The sequence below is a fragment of the Petaurus breviceps genome, unplaced genomic scaffold (assembly GCF_028583685.1).
Source record: "Petaurus breviceps papuanus isolate PSGF00001 unplaced genomic scaffold, PetGlider_PUasm1.0 126, whole genome shotgun sequence".
In the NCBI taxonomy this organism is placed as follows: Eukaryota; Metazoa; Chordata; class Mammalia; order Diprotodontia; family Petauridae; genus Petaurus; species Petaurus breviceps.
This window is the reverse complement of record NW_027185655.1, coordinates 39,739,193-39,760,747: the sequence shown is the minus strand read 5'-3', so window position 1 is coordinate 39,760,747 and position 21,555 is coordinate 39,739,193. Positions and strand designations below refer to the sequence as shown.

The 21,555-nt window shown below is 37.3% G+C and overlaps 1 long non-coding RNA gene and 1 pseudogene across 1 annotated transcript in view; one reads left to right on the top strand and one right to left on the bottom strand.

Annotated features, from left to right (window-relative positions):
• LOC138166733 (large ribosomal subunit protein eL30 pseudogene) overlaps positions 1-21,555 on the top strand; it is a 94,114-nt pseudogene that overhangs the window by 5,575 nt on the left and 66,984 nt on the right.
• Positions 1-21,555, bottom strand: part of LOC138166801 (uncharacterized) — a 36,274-nt gene that overhangs the window by 13,648 nt on the left and 1,071 nt on the right. The window contains exon 2 of the long non-coding RNA XR_011169739.1: positions 3,040-3,144. This is a non-coding gene — a long non-coding RNA (uncharacterized lncRNA). The remainder of the gene's footprint in view (positions 1-3,039; positions 3,145-21,555) is intronic.

The following is a 21,555-nucleotide window of genomic DNA, read 5'->3' as shown; positions in this document are numbered from 1 at the left end:
CTCCTTCCTTCCTTCCTTCCTTCCTTCCTTCCTTCCTTCCTTCCTTCCTTTCCTTTCTTCTGTCTTTCTTTCCTTCCTTCCTTCCATTCTCCCTTCCTTTCCATCCTCCCTTCCTTTTATCCATCTTCCCTTCCCGTCTTCCTTATTTTTTGTATCTCTATTAAAATCCACTGATTAATCACATTCACCCCCTCAATGGAAGCCCTCTTTTGTAACAAATAAATATAGTTATTAAAAACAATTGAAAACAGTGGCCATTTCTGAAAATGCAGGTCTTTTTCTGTACTTGTAGTCTCTCAACTCTATGGCCCTGGAAATCTTTCCAAGTTATTTTCACAAAACTAATAAGACACAATTTTTGTTTTTTTTTTGTAAAAAAAAAAAAACATATCTGCTGCATGAGAGAGCACATTCTTTGGAAAGATACTTGGTAATATAGTGACTTTCCCCCCTTAAATAATAATATTCCATGCTTATCTAAAATGCATCATTTTTAAACACATTATGTCTTTTTCCAAACAGAAATATCAGGGAGCACTCATAAGTTTCCAGTAAAATGTTTAAATATTTTAAAATAATTCAGCAACCCTGATTCCAAACACCCTGTTGTATTTAAAGAGGCTATTCTTTCAGCTAATTTTGAGCACTACCTTCTGTGCCCCACTTGGTCAAGTGTCCATTGCAGAAATCTTTTATGTGCAAGAATTTGAAGTGTAAATCCAATTTGAACTAATCTCACAAACACAGAAATTTGTGACCACTAGCAAGACAAAGCTAAGATGCCTTAAGAGTAATCATCTGTGTGCCCTTAAAAGGAGATTCAAAGTCTCTAAGATCCTTAGCTCCTTCCTAACTGATTGCCTTTATTCAGTTCACTGGCCACTGATTGACAACACAGGAAAGCCCTGTGACAGCCCCCACCCCGCCCTGGGGTGACTCTCTTCTATGATCTGGTATTCAAGACATGTATCGTTTCATCTTCATTGATTAAATGAGATAATATTTGTAAAGCACTTAGCACAAAGTGTATATAACACTATACAAAAAGTGGGTATAGCACCAAGAACTGGCACATAGTAGGAGCCATGTAAATACTTATTTGCTTTCCCTGCATTCTATTATGGAACCACTGAGAGAAGTTTTTTTGTGCCAATGTATATGGGAGGTGTCATATTTTGTTTCATGAAACTTGCCTGTTTGCCTGCAATTCACCATGGCAGCGTGCAATCTAATATAGGTTCTATATATACCTTCACATTAAATGTCAGGCAAGTTGTAAAGAAGAATTATAACCAATAGAATGAACAATGAAGAAGAAGAAACAAAACAAAACAAAATGAAAAATAAAAAGAAAAAGTATTTTGCTTCCATTTGCATTCAGACTCTGTAATTCTTTCTCTGGAAGTGTATATGCCTTTCCATCATGAGTCCTTTGTAGTTGTCTTAGAACCCTGAAGAGCCCAGTCTATCAAAGTTAATCATCACACATATGATGTGTCTGTAATTGTGTACAGAGTTCTCCTGGTTCTGCTCTCCTCACTCAGCATCAGTTTATATAAGTCTCTCCAGGTTATTAAGAAGTCCGTCTGCTCCTCATTTCTTATAACACAATAGTATTCCATTACATTCATATACCACAACTTGTTTGGCCATTCCCCCAATTGATGGGCATCCCCTTGATTTCCAATTCTTTGCCACCACAGAAAGCAATGCTATAAATATTTTTTGTACATATGGGTCCTTTTCCCACTTATATGATCTCTTTGGGATACATCCCTAGAAGTGGTATTGCTGGGTCAAAGGGTTTTTTATAGCCTTTTGGGCATAGTTCCAAATTATTGAGCTGAGTCTTGAAGGAACCCTGCAAAGCAGAGGTGAGGTGGGAGAGCATTCCAGGCATGGGGATGCCAAGTTTATTTTCCCTCTTTTGAAGTTTTTACATTATAAATAATTTATTACTTACAATGTCTCAACATGAGAGTTGTGGTTCATTCATGAACGAATAATTAGAATATTATCATGATTGTCATAACTCTTTTCCTATCTAAGCCATTTGCCTCAATGTTCTTTGTTTTTCATGAAGAAAGGAAAAATGCAAACCCTTTATGGAAGCTTTTCAAGACCTCCAAATGATGTGATCTCCAAATTATAGCTCCTGACTATTTCTGATAATTCCTTTCTTAGGAGTAGAATTGTTCTAGCATTTTTGTTTTCTATACAGAAGGCTCATGGGTGATCAGTAGCACTAAACATTGCATTCAATTCAATAATTCATAAATATGTTGCAGGCATTGGAGATAGATGATAAAAAAATTCATGAGGGAACTCACAATCTAGTAATGGAGAGAAGATATGTATGCAAATAACTCTAATACATAATTCAAAGAAAGGAAGAATGGAATAGAATGTCATGAGAGAATCAAGAAGGACAGAATCACTTCTGGTTGGACTAATAATGAAAGGTTTCGCAGAGGAAGTACACTTGAATTAGACCTTCTTGAAGGAAAAGAGAATTCAAATATGGGGAAAATATTTCTTGCAGGTAGTGATAAGTAGATTGAAAGAAGCGTGTAGAAGGCCTTGAAGGCCAGGCTAAGGATTTTACATTTTAATCTGCAGTCAAAATGCCAGTGAAGCTTTTTGAGCAGGGGATGGATATTACCCAACCTATGCATTAGAATGATTACTTTGGCATCAGTGTGAAGATGGATTGGACAGGGGAGATACTAGAGAGAATGAGACCAGTTAGGAAATTGCTATAGCAGTCCAGGTCAGAGGTCAGAATTAGAATGCAGGTAGTGGGACATAATGAAGTTTGTAGTAATATCAAATTAACAAGCTATGTCAAAGCTAATTTTGGAATTTGCCTACTGCACTACTTAGAAATAGCCATTGTTATTGTTCAATTATTTCAGTCATGTCTGAATGCTTTGTGATATTTTGGGTTTCTTCACAAAGATGCTGGAGTGGTTTGCCATTTCCTTCTCCAGTTCAATTGACAGGTGAGGAAACTGAGGCAAATAGGGTTAAGTGGCTTACCTGGGTCATATAGCTGGTAATAGTGTGAGACTGGATTTGATCTCAAGAAGATGAGTCTTCCTGATTCCAGGTCTGGCACTCTATCCTCTGCACAACATAGATACCCTAGAAATAGTCACAAAGTTCCTAATTTAGATGTGACTAATTTAAATTGAGGCTCATTTAAATTATCAGGTCCCTTTTAATGGTGTGAATCTCCTAATTGTCTAGTCTACTAAGCTTCATAGAATATAAATTCTTATCAGTAAACTAAAATAAACCCTTTAAAGATATCTCTTCTAAAAACATCTTTTTTTTTATCGTGAACTTGACAACCATAAAAGACCATAAATATTTTATATATGCATACATGGACAAATACATATGTATGTATTTACTCATGAATATATTTATGCCTCTATATGCTATATAACTTCAAAGTTTCTCATACAATCCTCCTTGTTCTACTTTGTGTATGAAATATTTATGGTTTTTTTTAAGTTGTCAAGTTAGCATATATAGACACCTAATCTCTGATTTCATTGATATAAGCAACTCTGAGATAAGGAAACTCCCTTTGTTGCTGTAGATTAGTGCCTTTTCTCTACCATAGAGTCTTAGGGAACTGCCTAGAGTGCTGAGAGGTGTTGGGACTTGCTCAGGGCTCCACAGCCAGCATGTGGCAAAGCCAGCACTTGATTGGAGCTCTTGCCGGCTCTGAAGGTACCCTCCCTTCACCCAGGTTAGCTCACCTGTAGGACCTCTGTGGTTGTGGTTGTAGATGTGGGTGTGAGTAACTATTGCAAGAGAAGTACACTGCTCATCAAGTGCTCTCAGGACCAAATACACCAGGCTTCTATTCCTTTGCTTTATTACTTATTAGCTTATTTATTGTTTATTTTTCTTGATTCAAAAAATTAAGACACATGATATTTCCTCATATAATGGTAGAGATGCAAAATCTCTAATTAAGTTATTAGCTAATCTCCCACCCTCATTCATAAAACAAATCAGGGAACTAATCTATTCTTCCTTCAATAATGTATGCACGTCCCCGTCCCTCCACACTCCAATATCTATCATCTGAAATCCTTAATGTAAAATCACACTTAAAATTCATATGCCAGAGCCATTCCATGTGTGTACATATGTATATGCATATGTTGTGTGTATGTGTTGTGTGTTCTCTCTCCCCAACTAGACGGCTTCTAAATAATCATTGATTACTGCATTACCTGCGATATTCAGTTTCTAGGGCCTGATATACTTCCTATTAAATCCCCTTCTTTTTAAAAAATTCTTAACCTTCACTTCTTTTTCCATTTCTCCTCTACCTTTACTCCAAAGGAGAGAACCTCTGGGTATTTTTTTTTCTTTTACATCTGTACCATGAACATGTTGATGGAGTTATATTCCAAGTACACTATTACCATTTATAAACTCTAGTCAATGATTCTAGTTACCAGTGGTAATATCATGGAAGTACCTAGAAATTTCTTTCCTCCATGATAACTGGAGTAATTCAAACCAAAACATTTTCCAGTCCCTTTATTATCTTCTTTTCTCTTTGTATTATCAGAATTTCATTCTGGCTATCCATCTAGACCTCTCATGTAATAATACTTTCTGCATTACGTGTGACGAAAATTCATTAATTTTGCACCATTGGCAGATGCTTTGAAGGCTAGCCTTAGAGACTGAAAGATATAGGTTCAACTTATTCTAATACCTGCTACTTGATGATCATTGATAAGTCACTAACTTCCAAATAAGTCTCAAAGACTGGAAGCTACAGACAAGTTGGCAACATGTTTCCCATGTACATGTACATGAAACAAGTATTTTCCCCATTGTGAGATGACTTTGCTGATGAAATCACAGATCTGAATGCCTCTACCTACAGACTTGCAAAAAAAAAAAAAAGAATTTAGGAAGCATTTAAAAATCAACATTAAAATTAATTCAGAGTCTACATATTTATTTTTGTTAAGAGCATAACACTGCGAAAGTTACTGTTTACAACAATGGAAATTGAAATGTGCAATATGACTGCTGCTGCTGCTACAACAATAATTTCTAAAGCCTTTTATTCTTCCTGGATTTAAAGTTATCAGAAAATGCTATAGTTTAAAAATCAATATATGAATTAGTGGATTTAGTCCCCATGACTAAAGTTAGCAAAGCTAGAATTTAGAAAAGAATTAAAATAGGATATAGTGCTTATGAATTGAGATTTCAGCAAAAGATCAAATATGTTCCCATTTTCTACAGAAAGGCATAATGGCACGGAAAATGAAATATGCATATGTATATTTCATTTCCTGTACCACAAATTGCTCATTAAAAATGACAACATATTGGATCTTTCACTCTGCTATAACCTTAAGAGCAGTTTACATCTTACTTGTCTTCATGGTTCCCAAGACCATTAACAAGTCAAATCAAGTAAAAAATTATTAAGTGGGGGCGGCCAGGTGGCTCAGCGAGTAAGAGCACCGGCTCCAGTGTCGGGATGACCTGGAGATAGAATCCCGGGCTCAGACACTTAGCACCACACCCAGAAATAACTGCCCGTGTAACCTTGAGCAAGTTACTTAACCCCAATTTCCAGGGGCGGCCATGTGGCTCAGCGAGTAAGAGCACCAGCTCCAGTGTCGGGATGACCTGGATCAAATCCGGGCTCAGATACTCAGCACCACACCCAGAAATAATAACTGGCCGTGTAACCTTGAGCAAGTTACTTAACCCCAATTGCTTAAAAAATAAAAAAAAAAATTTAAGTGCCTAATATGTGGAAGACACTTTGCTAAGCCCTAAATAATGCAAGTCATTATTCTAGTGGATATCTATTAGCACAATGAGTTGCATAGATTGGTACTCTATGTTGTGAATGAGTGAATGAATGAATGAATGAATGAATGAATGAATGAATGCAAAGCCTTATGCTTTTCTCACAATTAGCACCACTTAAAATGATGAATGCATCTGTGACCTTTAGGGATGAATCTGTGAAGACATGTATTTTCATTTTTTCTTTTTCTTTTTGCTTTCTGAAGCAGGGGGGAGGGGGAAGTAGGGCAACTGGGGTTATCCCACTCAAGGTGACATAGCTAGTTTTGTGATAAGTGTTTGAGGCTGGATTTGAACTCAGCTCATCCTGACTCCAGGACCAGTGAGTGCTCTATTCACTGTGCCATGTAGCTGTCCCAAAGACATGTATTTTCAGAAAGGAAAAAATCAGAATGTTCACCTTAAGAAACTCCTAAGCATCTCCTACTTAAGACTTGATATCTTAAGGTTTGAAATATTTTCATTTTGGATCTTAACCCTATGAGTTATATCCCTATTTTATAGAAAATGGACATACACAGAGGTTAAGTGATTTGCCCAGGGTCACATCATTAATAAGTGTCAGAGGCAGGATTTGAACTCAGGTTCCTGCAAAAACAAACAATTTACCATTCATTCTGTATTTGAGCTGACTTTCCAGAATTATGATGGTGCTTGGAAAACAGTCATGTGGTCCATGACCAGGCCCACATTTAAAGCTTTCCCAGGTTGGTAGAAACTACCAGGGTTTAACCCTCCCTGTCCCCATCCCATCAGTATTGCCTTTGAATTCTATATTGGTAGCTCCCCTTCTTGAGGAGACATTAGAATAAGACTTTAGTGGAGGACTGGGGATAATTAATGAGAAAATTTCTATTTAAAATATTTCCTTTATGTCAGTTGTGATGAAATACAATTGGATTAACACAAAAAGGGAATGAAAAGCAATTTAAGGCACATTAAATCATCCTAGACACTTTGCTCTCAATCTCCCTCCTATATCCAAATCACTTGCAAGGTCTGGTTTACATCTCCACATCTTCTCTCTATTCATACTACAAACAACCTATTCCAGGCCCTCATGGCCTCTCAGCAGAATTATTGCAATAACCTCCTTATTCATCTCTCTACATCCAGTCTCTCCCTTTTCCAATCTCATTTTCTGCACAGCTGCTAAATTGATATTCCTGAAGTGTAAGCCTAACCATGTCACTCCTCTGCTCATGAGGCTTCAGTGGCTTATTCTTACTTTTAGATTAAAATAAAACTCCTCCATCTGTCACTTAAGACCCTTCCTGATTTGTCTCTAGTTGATCTTTCCAGGTTAAGTGTCCATTCCTCCCCCTCAGACACTTTGAGACTCAGCCAAACTGACCTGTTTTATAATTCACGCACATGACATCCAATCCCTTGCCTTCATGTCTGTGCACATGTTTCCCACTATGCTCAGAATGCTCTTTCCTCACCATTCCTGGGTTGTTTTAAGGCTCATTCAAGTGCCACTGCCACCAAAAGTCCTTTCCTGATCCCCCCCCCACCTCAACTGTAGTGCTTCCACACCCTAATTCACTGTGTATTTATTTTGCAGATGTCTTGCATTTATTTATCTCTGAATATGGTGTGGCCTCCAATTAAAATATAAGCACCCTGAGGGCAGGTACTGTATCATTTTTGTATTTTATCTTCCATTAAAGACAATGCCTAGCACATAAAAGGGACTTAATGAATGCTTGTTAATTGACTAGTTAGGCTTACTCACATTGATTAGTTCCATTTATTATTCTCCTTTTTGTGAAACCATCATCTTTGCCTCATATTACTGAACTCAGAGAAAACAATTTTGATTACAAAATGGGCTGAATGAATGAATGAAGCATTCATGAGTGCTTCTTTTTGCCAGGTGCTGTGCTTAGAGTACAGCAGCAAGGCACATGGATTGATTAGCACCTTCTTTGGTAGCATTTGCATGTTTTGGAATTTTTTTTCTTTTTTTAATGTTTTGAGTTTCAAATTCCCTTTTTGTTCCTGTTTGTGCCTACTTGTTGTTGCTTCCAAAATGGTATGATCCAAGGATAAGTGTGATCACTTACATTTTCTCCCTGAATATTTCCCCAAAATAACAGATTACTAGGAAACCAATGAAAAAGTACTGAACTTGTAGTGTTGAATTGGAGTCATAGGCCATGAGTTCAAATCCTGGCTCTGACACTTGCTAGCTAATTAACCTTTCTTTTCCTAGTTTCCTCATCTTTAAATGAAGGAGGTTATTGAAAGGAGCAATCTTTGAGGCCTTTTTCAGGCCTAAAACTATGATCCTTTTATAATATTTTCAATTTATAATTTATATATAAATATATAATTTATATTTAAATTATTAGATTTTTCTTTTTTTGTTATGAACTTGGTGACTATCCATCAACACGAATATTTTCATGTCCAAGAAGAACCAAAAGAGATTTGCATGTGAAACCACAAATCCTATAAGAACAAACAAAAAAGAAGGAAACAGCAAATATTTGGTTACTGTTGGGTCTGGTAACTGGTTTTTGTTGGTCCTGTTAACTGATTCTCTTCAGATACCTAAGCAGGTGCTGTTTTTCACAATTGGGTTAATCAGGGTTATGAATTGGTGCTGATGGACTTAAGTCAAAAGGGTGTGTGTTTAGCTATGCTATATAATTTCTGAATCATAGATTTAGGCTTTTTTTTTTTCAATTAAGTGGCCCAGTCTGGAATTCTAGCTTTTGAAAAGCTGTAGTTGTACAGTGGCAATTAGACATTTCACAGCATGTAGAAAAATGATCCATCTTTGAGTGTTCCTTATTTTTTTCTCAAATTTTATATAGATGTAGACTGAAGAGGATGAAAGTGTCAGTTTTTACATTTAAGGATTTGTGCTTTATGAGGCTTGATATGTTAATGCTTCCTTTGGGGCTCTTCTGGATGAGTGCATTGCACAGGTGGCCTCTTGCAATTTATAGACACAATAATTGAACAGGAGAAATAAGAGACAAGAACATTTGTGGCACATGGGAGGCAGCTGGCCCAGCTACTTTAAGAGCAGGCATAACTTTTCTATGACAGTCACTTTCCAAAACATAGAAGACTTATTTTTTCTTTCCTGGGACCCCCACATGCTGCTTTTTGTGCTCTCACCTCCCCCTTTCCCTGCTATAGTACATACCAAGGACACATTTAGTGAGCCATTTTGTCAAATCCCTAAATTAGCAATTTATTATAATTTATAATGCTGTGGAGTGCCTTGAAATGAACATCTGTTAAGTGCAGAGTCAACTGGAGTAAAGGACAAAAGACCAGTGATTTAAACAGGAGAGTACCTAGACACTTTAAATGAGTAAATCTCGTAACATAAAAAGCCAACCAGACAGCTTTTGCAATGAGCGAAATGAAATGATCACTTCTTATCGCTCACTTTAAATATCTATCATTTATCTACCAATGCATTTTTTTCACATTACAATCATGAATAATTATGACAATTTGCCCCATCTTTTGACCCTTCACCCCAAACTTCCCATTCCATCATGAGCCTTATGTTTAAAAAAAATAATTAAGCAAAACCAACCTAGGCATCTGAGCAACATATGCATACAGCATTCCATATCCATCGTCCCTCACCTTTTCAACCTAAAAGGAGGGACATGTACTTCCTTAGGGTCATAGATTTAGAGTTGTTAGGCACCTCAGAGACCATTTAGCTCCCCTTCATTTTGCATGTAAGGCAATTGAAACTCAGGGAGATGACTGATGAAATGTCATGAATGGGGGCGGCAAGGTGGTGCAGTGGATAGAGCACTGGCCCTGGAGTCAGGAGAACCTGAGTTCAAATCTGGTCTGAGGCACTTAACATAAAAACTAGCCATGTGATCTTGGGCAAGTCACTTACCCCCAATTGCCCTCCAAAAAGCAAAACCAAAAAACAATTGAAATGTCATGAATGAATGATGGATGATGGATGGATGGATAGATAAATAATTGGGAAAATATTTATTAGATGCTGACTAGAGTCAGCTAAGTGGTGCAGTAGATAGAACAAGAGTTCTAGAGTCAGGAAGACTTGAGTTCAAATTCAGCCTCAAGCACTTAATAGCTCTGTGACCCTGTGTAAGCAATTTAAACTGTCTTAACTTCCCCATCTGTAAAACAGGGATTAACAGCACTACCTCTGAAGAACACAAAAAGATAATTATTGTAAAGCACTTAGCACAGTGCCTGGTGCATAGTAAGTGCTATGGAAATGATAGTTATTCATATTATTGTTAGTGCTATGTGCCAAACATTGATTTGGTTAAGGGACTTGTCCAAGGTCACATAGGTAACAAATATCAGTGGTAGAGTCTGAAGCCAAGTTCTCTGACTTTAGAGCCAGGGCTCTTTCCATGACTTCCCCTTTATCTCCAAGCCAAGATTGCTTATCATTTTGCTGACCTGAAACTTGCTCTTATTGTCCTTTGAGTTTCAGGAACATAGCCAATGTGCTCACTATCCCTCTAGTTCTACAATTGTTGACCTTCTAACTTTATCTACCTCACTTAGTCTTTTTGGTGGGCTTTGTCAGAATCATGTGCATCCTCTGGAGAGACTGAAGCAAGAGTGATTTAGAATGATTGTAAGCAGTATGTTCTGAAGTGAACTCAATTAAAAAAAATCAGAATAGATTTTTTAGAAATATAGAAAATAGAAACAGCTACTGGCCCAAATTTCTTCTGATTTAAGAGGGCCCTCATCAATTGGATAAGATGTAAGCTGGAGAACAAGACAATCAGATGAGGCCAGAAAAATTGTTTGTGTGAATGTGGGGGAGCAGGTAAAGGAAGAGAGAGAACAGGATGATTCTTTTTTGCCTTTATGTAGTGCTGATTTTAGTTCATTTATTTCTTAGAGACTTTTACCCTTTTCAGTTGTTTCATGTCTTTAAAAAATGAAATTTTCTTTACAGAAAATCATGAACTTGACACACATCAACAAACATGAATGTGTCCATATATGGAGAAAAGAAAGAATATTATATATGAAACCATAAATATTTAATACAGCTTTTTTTAAGAATATGTATTCAAGCCAAGATGGTGGAATAGGAACTGGACTCCATGCAGCTCGCACTTCCACCTCCTCCAATATATGTAAAAAATGACTCTAAATAAACTTTAGAGCTACAGAACTCACAAAGTGACATAGAGAAAATAACCTCCTGCTGAAGGCAGCCCAGCATGCCGGCAGGAAGGGGCCATCTTAGTGCTCTGAGAGGAGAGCCCAGTCCCAAGTGAGTCCAAGGTTTTAGCCTCAGGGCAGACACAACTAGCCTCCAGCTGGAGGGACTTCAGGAGAGGGGATCACCAGCAGCTTTGGCAGTTTCCAGAATTATCAACCCATAAATGCTAAGGACAAAGTGAGAAGTCAGTGTGAACTTTGGGAACAGGGAGTCTGGGACTGCCGTCTGGCCTCTACCCCTGGAGGGAGAAGCTGCTGAGGCTCTGCAGCTGTGCAGCTGCCACCATGTGGCAGCTTCAGCTCCTGGGCTGCTGAGTGTAGGGGGACCAAGCAACCAGTCTGAGGGGTTATTGCTCTTGCTTTAACCTGCTTGGATCTGGATCACTGTCTAGGGTGGAGGTCCTGGGATGTGTGTCCAGTGAACCAGAGTGTGTGGAGGCTTCAGAGAGAGCAGACAACTAATAGCTCCAGCAGCTGAGAAAACCCCAGCAATTTGGGACAAAGCTCTCCTCTCTGGAAGCAAAGTTCTACAGTGGCAAAAAGCTCAAGAGTCAAGTAATTGAGTGGCAACATGAGCAAGTGAAGAAAACAAAGCAAGCACAGCAATCTGTAGCAGCAAGCACCCCAGCATCCCCAGAGTGGCTGCCAACACAAATTCTTAGATCTGCTTTTCTAAAGGAAACAACTCAAAATGGATTAACAATTTTGCTTCAATCAATCAAATACATTATTTACCTTGTTCAGGGAAAAAAATATCAGCACCCTGAACTTCAAAGTATACAGACAGAAGTTACAAGAAAACAGAAAAAACATATCAAGCAGATAGGCCTCCAACTGTCCAACCATTACATCCATAACAAATCACAGTTACCAGAGAGGGAAGCATCAACATCTGGGCTTTTCAAAGCCAGGGGGCTCTCAATGGCTGCCAAGAGTCTCATCTGGTCAAATCACACAGCACTTCTCAAGGTGAGCCCCAAAACAAAATCTCACAACAGGGATTATATAGTCTTCTCCTGGGTCAGAGAATGTAACAACCCTCTTGACCCACTGCCCAATCACAAAGCACCAAGGTGTGAGCATTCCTGAAAAACAAGCCTCCCACCACAGACTCCAGGGGCACTTAACCTAGGGAAAGGGAAGATCTGAAAATCTTGCATTCCTATAACACAATCTGACTTTATGCTCCTATATTGGGGACAAAAAGGATCAAAGCATGGAACAGGAGGAATACAGCAAAATTGGAACTCCTGCACCAAAAGCTCCCAAGAAAAACATGAATTGGTTACAGGCCACAAAGGAGCTTGGAAGGATTTTGAAAACCAAATAAGAGAATTGGAGAAAAAATTGGGAAGAGAAATGAAAATGATGCAAGAAAATCATGAAAAGAGAGTCAACAACCTGACTGAAGAAAATATACCTTAAAAAACAAAGTAACTCAAATGGAAAAAGAGTCTCAAAAAGGCGATGAGGAGAAGAATGCCTTAAAAAGATGAATTTGCCAGATGGAAAAAGAATCTTAAAAGCTCACTGAAGAGAATCATTCCTTCAGAATTAAATTGGAGCAAATGGAAGCTAGTGACTTTATGAGAAATCAAAATACTATTAAATATCTCTAAACAAATGAAAAAATAGAAGGCAATAAGAAATATCTCATTGGAAAAACCACTGACCTGGAAAATAGATCCAGGAGAGATAATTTAAAAATTATTGGACTACCTGAAAACCATGATCAAAAAAAAGAGAACCTAGAAATTATCCTTCAAGAAAGTCTTAAAGAAAATTGCCCTGATGTTTTAGAACCAGAGGGCAAAATAGAGGTTGAAAGAATCCACCAATCACCTCTTGAAAAAGATCCCCAAAAGAAAACTCCTATGAATATTATAGCCAGTTTCCAGAATTCCCAGATCAGGGAGATAATATTACAAGCAACCAGGAAGAAACAATTTGAATATTGTGGAAACACAATCAGGATAACACAGGATCTGGCTTCCACACTGAGGGATTGAAGGGCTTAGAATATGATATTCTGGAGAGCAAAGGAGCTGAGATTAAAACCAAGAATCACCTACCCAGCAAAACTGAGTATCATGTTTCAGTGGAAAATATCGTCATTCAATGGAATAGAGGACTTTTAAGCATTCATGATGAAAAAATCAGAGTTGAATAGAAAATTCGACATTCAGATACCAGAAGCATGAGAAGGTAAACAGGGAAAAAAATCATAAGGAACTTATCAAAGTTGAACTATTTATATTCCTACATGGAAAAATGATAATTGTAACTTAGGAAACTTTTCTCAGTATGAGAATAGTTGAAGGAAACATAAATGTGTATATACATATATATATATATATATATATATATATATATAAGGGTATATGGGCATACGAATACATATGTGAGTGTGTGTATTTATGTGTGTGTGTGAGTGTGTACAGGTATTCATAGACAGAGGGCACAGGATCAATTGAATAGGAAGGGATGATAATTAAAAGGTATAACTGAGAGGTCAGAGAGGAATATAATGAGAAGAGATGGGGAGAGACAGAATGGGGTAAGTTATTTCATATAGAAGAGGCAAGGGAAAACTTGCAATGGAGGGGAAGAACAGGAAGGTAAAAAGGAATGGGTCAACCTTACTCTCATTGAATTTGGCTCAGGGAGGGAATGGCATAGATACTACATAGGGTATCTCACCCTACAGGAAAGTAGGGGGAAAGGTGTTGAGAGGGGGGATGATGGAGGGGAGGGCAGGTTGGGGGAGAGAGAAGTTGGAAGCACACACTTTTGAAAAGGGACAGGGTCAAAGTAGAGAACTGAACAAGTGGGAGGTGGGATGGGATGGAGGGAAATATAGTCAGTCTTTCACAATATATCCACTGTGGAAATGTTTTGCATAGTTACACATGTACAACCTATATTGAATTGCTTATCTTCCCAGTAAGGGTGGGTGATGAGGGAGGAAGGGAAAGAATCTGGAATTCAAAGTTTTAAAATCAAATGTTTAAAATATGTATGTGTATATATATATATATATGAAATAAGATATATAGCCACTGGGTCATAAAGATCCATCTTGTCCTAATGGAAAAGTTGGAGGGGAAATGGGGGAGGGTATAGGAGAGAGCAGATTGAAGGAGGGGGTATTCAGTGGAATCACTGTTTTGGGGTGGTGGGTAGAGGAAAGATGGGGAGAAAATTTGTAACTCAAAATCTTGTGGAAATGAATGATGTAAACTAAAAATAAACATAAAATTTAATTTAAAATTATGTATTCAATTTCTTGAGGGTAGTACCAAGAATGCCTTGCCTGTCTGTGTCTCTTTATACATTTCCTTTCTCTCACTTGTCCATTTAAAATGTTTCATTGAAAGTCCTTTCTTTCTTACTTGCTTGTTTTGGGCATCATTATCACTTCCCCCCCCCCCATAATTCTTACCATCCCTCAAAATTCCTCACTTGCACTCTTTCATTCTTATTGAGTCCACCTATATCCTCTCTCTGTTTCAGCCTCTTTCCTTGTTGAGTTAGATGTAGGTCTACAAACTCTATGTACATGAACGTGAGTGTGTGTTTGATCCATCTATGTCTACATTAGGAAAACATGAGGTTCAAGACAGTCATGATTTCCAAATGTTCCTCCTTGTTTGTACAATTTTCTTGTGCACCTCAGTTATATGAAATAGAATGTTAATTCTTTTTCCTAAGTTCTTCCCAGGTATATTTTTTCTCTCTCCCTTTTCTTTCTTTTCATACAACCAACATAACAGGATAAATTCTCACCCAGGAACTGCATTTGTATTTCTGAACTCCTACTTTGATCCTTGAATACAATGGAATTCTGAAAGATCATGTGTCTTTTCATCCACAAGAATATAAGCACTTTATCATCATTTAACCCTTTCCCATTGCTCAAACATACTTACCTTTCTAGGTTTCTCTTGTCTGCTATGTTTGCATTTCAATAATTCTGCAGACCTCTGGTTTTTTCATCATGGTTCCTTGAAAGTTCACTAGTCTATGAAAGGCCATTCCTTCCCTTCTCCATTCCTTCCCAATCCCAACCCCAAAATTAGAATTAATTTTTAAAGGAAATTTTTCTTGGTCAAACATTTTTACTTTTTCAATTATATTTACAAGTTTTTTTTTTCTCATTTATAGAAGTTTTTGTTACATTTAATTTGAACCTGACTGTAACTGCTTCATCCTTGCAGTCTTTTTCTGGAATGCTGCTAGCAATAGCTTTGCTTTGATATGTGTAATGTTAATGGGATTTAAGATCTTTGCTGCCCATTAATAGATCTCACATGGAGACCATTAAGGGAAGCTTAATTAGGGGAGGCTTACTTGTAGGAACACTTTCACACCTCTTCCTAATTTCTAATTATGCATTGAGTCAGGAAAGTTGTGATGTCTGCTGGCTCTGAGAAATGTATTTATACTTTGAGTTGGTATTTTGCTTTGGGGGCTTTCTGCTCAGATGTAAAGGCTTCCTGGATCCAGGTATATATGTAAAGCATATAGTTGATTCAAGCAGTCAGAGCCCTGTCTGTTGGTCTTTATTTCTCTGCTTATATTTTATCTGAAGTTCAAGGTGCTGACTTTTCCACTGGACTAGTGAATGTAATTTACAAAGATTTTTGACCCCTTAAACAGTTATCTTTTCTAGAAAAGCAGATCTAAGAACTTATACTAGCAGCCATCCTGGGCATGCCAGTGTGGTTGCCACTACAACATGAAATCTCTGTATTTTGGCTATAACATACTTGGATGTTTTCAATTTGGTATATCTTTCAGAAGGTGATGGATAGATTTCTATTTTTCACTTTGCCTTCCACTTGGCACATAAAATGTTTATTGATTGAATAATCTGGATACTTTTATGATTTCTTGAAATAAGGTACCCAGAGGTTTGTTTCTTTGGTGATGATCTTGAGATAGTCCAGCAATTCTTAATTTTTTTCTTCTCAATTTGTTTTCCAAATCTGTTTTATTTGATAGTAGATATCTTTAATGTTTAATTTTTTAGAAATATTTTCATTTCTACCTAACATTCTTTATCTCATAGCATCCCTTAATTCTTTTATTTTTTTTAAATATTTATTTTTGTTACATTTTGACTTCTGAATTATTTCCCTTTCTTCCCCCCAATTCCACATGAGAGATAGCCAACATCACACACACACAGACACACACAGACACACATATATGGAATCACCCAATACATACTCCCATATGTTGATTCTCTGGATGTGGATAGCATTTTCCTCCATAAATTCTAAGTAGTTAATTAGAATATCATATTACTCAGAATAGCTTAGTCATTCACAATGCTTTGTGACCAATATCACTGTTATGGCACACAATGTGTTCTTGGTTCTTCTCATTTTGCTCTGCATTATGTCATGCAAGTTTTTTCATGCTTTTCTTTTTTCTTTATTTTTTGGAGGGATGAAGGCAGGGCATTTGGGGTTAAGTGACTTGACCAAGGTCACACAGCTAGTAAGTATTAAGTGTCTGAGGTCAGATTTGAACTCAGGTCCTCCTGACTCCAGGGCCAGTGCTATATTCACTTCACCTACCTGCCCCTCATGTTTTTCTAAAACCAACCTGTTCATCACAGCACAGTAGTATTCCATCACAAGCATATATCACAATTTATTCAGCCACTCCCCAATTAATGGGAATCCCCTCTGTTTATAGTTTTTTTTTTGCTACCACAAAGAGAGCTGCTGTAAATAATTTAGAATACATAGCTTCTTTACCTTTTCCCCTTATCACCTTCGGAAATAGACCTAATAGTGATATTGCTAGGTCAAAAGGCATACAGAAGTTTTATGACTGTTAGGGAATAATTTTAAATCACTCTCCAAAATGGTTGGATTAGTTCACAATTCCAACTCTGTATTAGTGTTCCAATTTTCCCATATACCCTCAAACATTTGTCATTTCCCCCTTTTATCATTTTAGCCAATCTGATAGGTGTGAGAGTTGTTTTAATTTGCATTTCTCTGACCTTTGGTGATTTAGAGCATTTCTATATGATTATATATGTCTTTGATTTCTTCTTCCAAAAACTGCCTGTTCAAATGCTTTGATCATTTCCTGATTAGAGAATGACTACTTCTTAATATTTTCCACCTTCTAAGCCATTTATTATTCTATTTTATTTCTCCAGAGTTTCTTTCCTTTTCAGTTAAAGTTTTAATGGCCTACTACACTTTTTTCAACACTTCTTTAGACCTTGTGACCAAGTCATTCTTTTCTTTGAGGGTCTGTGTGTGCTTATGGTGGAATTATTGTGTTTGATATTTTCTTTTGTTACTCACATCACTGGCCTCATTTCCTCTTTGGATTGTATGAAGACTATGCTCCCACTTGTCCTATAATCTTGGATAGATTTAGTAGTTTGATTTGATACTGCCTCATCTGTAGCCTGGATACCATTACCCTTGCAATTCTAGAAGGGGTGGCTGGTACTAGGTTTTACATTCTGCCTCAACTTTTCACTACTTTCTTTTACTTTCTTTGATTCTTGTTGCTCCAATGAAGGCATTGGACTAGTTGGGGGTGGACAGCCTGTGACCTTGAGGCCACATGTGGCCCTCTAGGTCCTCAAGTGTGGCCCTTTGACTGAATCTAAACCTCACAGAACAAACCCCCTTAATAAAAGGATTTGTTCTGTAAAACTTGGACTCAGGCAAAAGGCTGCATGCAAGGACCTAGGAGGCCACATGTAGGAGGCTACAGGTTCCCCACCCCTGCCCTAGTTCAATCCTTATCTCCTTTATAACTTCCAATTGTGAATTGCTTCTGTCCTCACTTGAGAGGACTAAGTCAGAGAAGAGATCTCTAGAGTTTTGGTCATCCTGGGAAACAACCCCTTTCTTTTTACCCTTAGCCTGTGATCCTGGTAGGTATGAGACAGCTTTATTTCCTTCTGTGTATCCCAGAGCTCTGATGAATAAAAAAATGGGCAGTGTCTCTGCATACAGTCATTTAAGGGCGCTGGGTCCATTCCCTATTCCTTTTCTAACAAGCCAATACTGAGATCCCACTGCTTTAGGTACCAATTACTAAAGTTTGTGAGGTCAGCTAGATAGTGCAATGGATAGCACACCAATCTGGAGTCAGGAAGATCTGAGTTCAAATCTGGAAAGATACTTACTAGCAAGCTGTGTAATCCTCGACAAGTAACTCCTATTTGCCTCAATTCCTCATTTGCAAAATGACTCCAGTATCTTTGCCAAAAACAAAACAAAACAAAACTATGAACTTTGGGGGTTTTGCAGATGACAGGGTCATGTAAAACCAGAAACAAATAAATGATTGAATAACAGCAACAACACTAAAATTTCCCCTGGCTTCTGACTTATGATCCTCCCTATTTAGAGCACCTCCAGGCTTCATAGGGTACTGATGAAGTATGAGTACTAAGGCTAATGCTAATTTGCCAGATGATGAAATTCCTGCTAGTGAAATTCCTAAAAACATGATAGAGAAGTCCAAGGTTGACCTAGATTGCCAAATAAAATGTAATTCCAAAAGAAAAGGGGAAAAAAAAGAACTTATTTTTACGTCAAGTGAAACCTTATGAATATAATCACCACTGATTGAGAATAGGAACTGAGATTGAAATAAATTTGAAGCAAATTCACAGCATACAACATGTTGCAGGATTAAAACAAACTACTTTCAAGTTTGTTTTAGAAGCAGCATTTCCATAAGAACAGCTGATATGATGATCATGAAACAAAGCCAGCTCCTCATTAGCTATTCTTCTAAGGGTCTCTACATGGTATTATTTTATTAGCTTAGTTTCAGTTCTTTTTTTTATTTATTATTATTTGAACACAACACCAGTGTACTTCATTGGAACTAATTTATAATTTAAGCTATTTATCAATTCTGACTGTGCTCCCAATAGATCTTAATTAGTCAGAATGAATGCTGAGCAAAGATGGCTTTGTAGATTGTTTGCCTCTTGAATAAAATACAAAGTATTCACTTTAATCTTTAAGGATCATCCCAACATAATCCACTCATACTAGTGCCCCCTGTCTATGTAGACTACTTCTAACTGCCCTAATAATAACAAAGTTCTTAGGAATTACATGCATCATTTTCCAGGAATGTAAACATTTTGACTATTGAGTCTCTTATGATTTCTTTTTCATATTAACTTTTTTTTAATGCTATGCTTGAGTCTTTGAATGTCAAATTTTCTGTGACAGTTCTCTATTTCATTAAATATCCATTTCCCCTGTAATTTTATACTACTCAATTTTTTTTTTTGGAATAGGTTATTCTTGGTTGTAATCCTAGCTCTTTTTCTTTCTGGAATATCATATTATAAGCCTTCTGCTCCTTTGAGATGGAAGCAACTAAATTTTATGTGATCCTGATCATGGATCCATGATATTTTAATTGTTTCTTTCTGGTTTCTTCCAATATTTTCTTCTTGACTTGAAAACTCTGGAGTTTCACTATTTCCTTGGAGTTTTTCTTTTGGGATCTCTTCCAGGAGGTGATTGGTGAATTTTTTTTTCTAGTTTACCCTCTGAATCAGGTCCTCTTTTCCCTTGTGATCAACCCAACCACATATGCTCCTCTCTCCTCTGGATATCATGGCAATTTACCTTGAGAATTTCTTGAAATGTGATCACTAGGTCCTTTTTTGATCATAGCTTTCCATTAAATACAATAATTTCTTATGTTGTCTCTCCTTGATCAATTTTGCAGATCAGTTGTTTTTCCAATGAGACATTTCACATTTTATTCTATGTTTTCATTCCTTTTGCTGTGATTATTTCTTAATGTCAGAGAGTTATTAGCTTTCAGTTGTTCAGTTCTAATTTTTAAGGACTTGTTTTCTTCTGTGAGCTTTTGTACCTCTTTTTAAAATAATTGATGAATTTCTATTTTTCTAGGAGTATTTTTCTTCAGTTAATTTTTGTACCTCTTTTTTCCTTTTATGATTGGGTCAATTCTATTTGGTAAGCTGTTATTTTCTTCCATATTTTTTTCATGCCAAGTTGATATTTCTCTTTTCATAATTTTCTTGCATCACTCTCATTTCTTTTCCCATTTTTTCCTCTACCACTCTTATTTCTTTCTTTAACACTTCCTGGAATTCTTTTTGAACTTATGTCCAATTAGCATTTTTCCTTCAGGCTTTGGTTATAGCTGTTTTCACAGTACTATCTCATTCTTAGTTTGTCTTTGTTTTCCCTGCCATTATAATCACTTTTTATGATAAAGTTTTTGTTGTTTAATCATTTTTTTTGTTGTTCACTCAGTTTTCCAACCTATTTTTTTTTGACTTTGAACTTTATGTTAATATTGGGTTCTATTGACCTGTGGGTGAAGAAGACATACTGTCCCATGCATCAGGTTTTTTCAGAGCTAGTTCTGGGGGTTTGCTAGTTTTAGGTGCTTCCAAGGTGGTGTGACGAGGTGTGGTAACTGCCTTCCTCATCTGTGCTCTCTTCACCCAGGAAGAACCCCTCCTCCTTTGCAAGCCCCAGCACTCCTTTTGGCCATGGATCTGGGACCAAGTCTCCTGCAACTGCAAGCTCCAGTGCTCTTCTCCATGTACCAGGCACTTTGTTAAATGCTGGGAACACAAACACAAGCAGAAAGACCATCCATCCCCTTAAAGAGCTTGCATTTTAATGGGGGAAGACAAGAAGGAAAAGGGAGTTGAAAAGGAGTAGGAAGAAAGAGAAGAGATGAAGATTTTCTGGCAAAGGCATCATAGAGGAAAGGATCATCAGGAGTACAGAATGGAGAGGAATAAAGTCAAAGTTAGCCTGAGTGCCCTTCTTAAAGTGGAGGGAGATTCTGAGAGGAACAGAGGAACTGGCCAATCAGAGGAAGAGGCCAAAAGGATGGAAGGTAGGTCCAAAGTGTGAAGTCCAAGATAGAGTGAGCTTTCAGGGTGAAGAGGTTTCTGGGGCATCATAAAGTCTGTGATAGAAAAACAGCCTGCAAAGGACTGCAGACACTTCCCTCCCCCAAGGATCAAATGAAATGATGTAGATAAAACACTTTACAAACCTCAAAGCACCATAGAAATCCAGTAAATACTTTTATTTTACATGCACACACATAATTCTTTTTTTCCTATCAATGTTTCTGTCTTTTGTCTCTGACTCTATTTCTTTCAGTCTCTTCCTCTATCTTTGTTTCTTCTATCTCACTCAAGCTGTTTCTGTCTTCTCTCAAATGCCTCTTTCTCTGATTCTCTCTATTCTTTCTCTGTTCTCTCTCCTCTCTCTTTTACTCTCCCTCCCTCCTCTCTTTCTGTTTCTGCTTCTGCTATTCTGTCTTTGCCACTATATCTGTCTCTATTTCTCTCAAGATCTATATCTGTTCTCTCTGTTTTTTCCATCTTTTTCTCAGCCTCTGTCTCTATTCATCTGTTTCTCTCTCTCTCTCTCTCTCTCTCTCTCTCTCTCTCTCTCTCTCTCT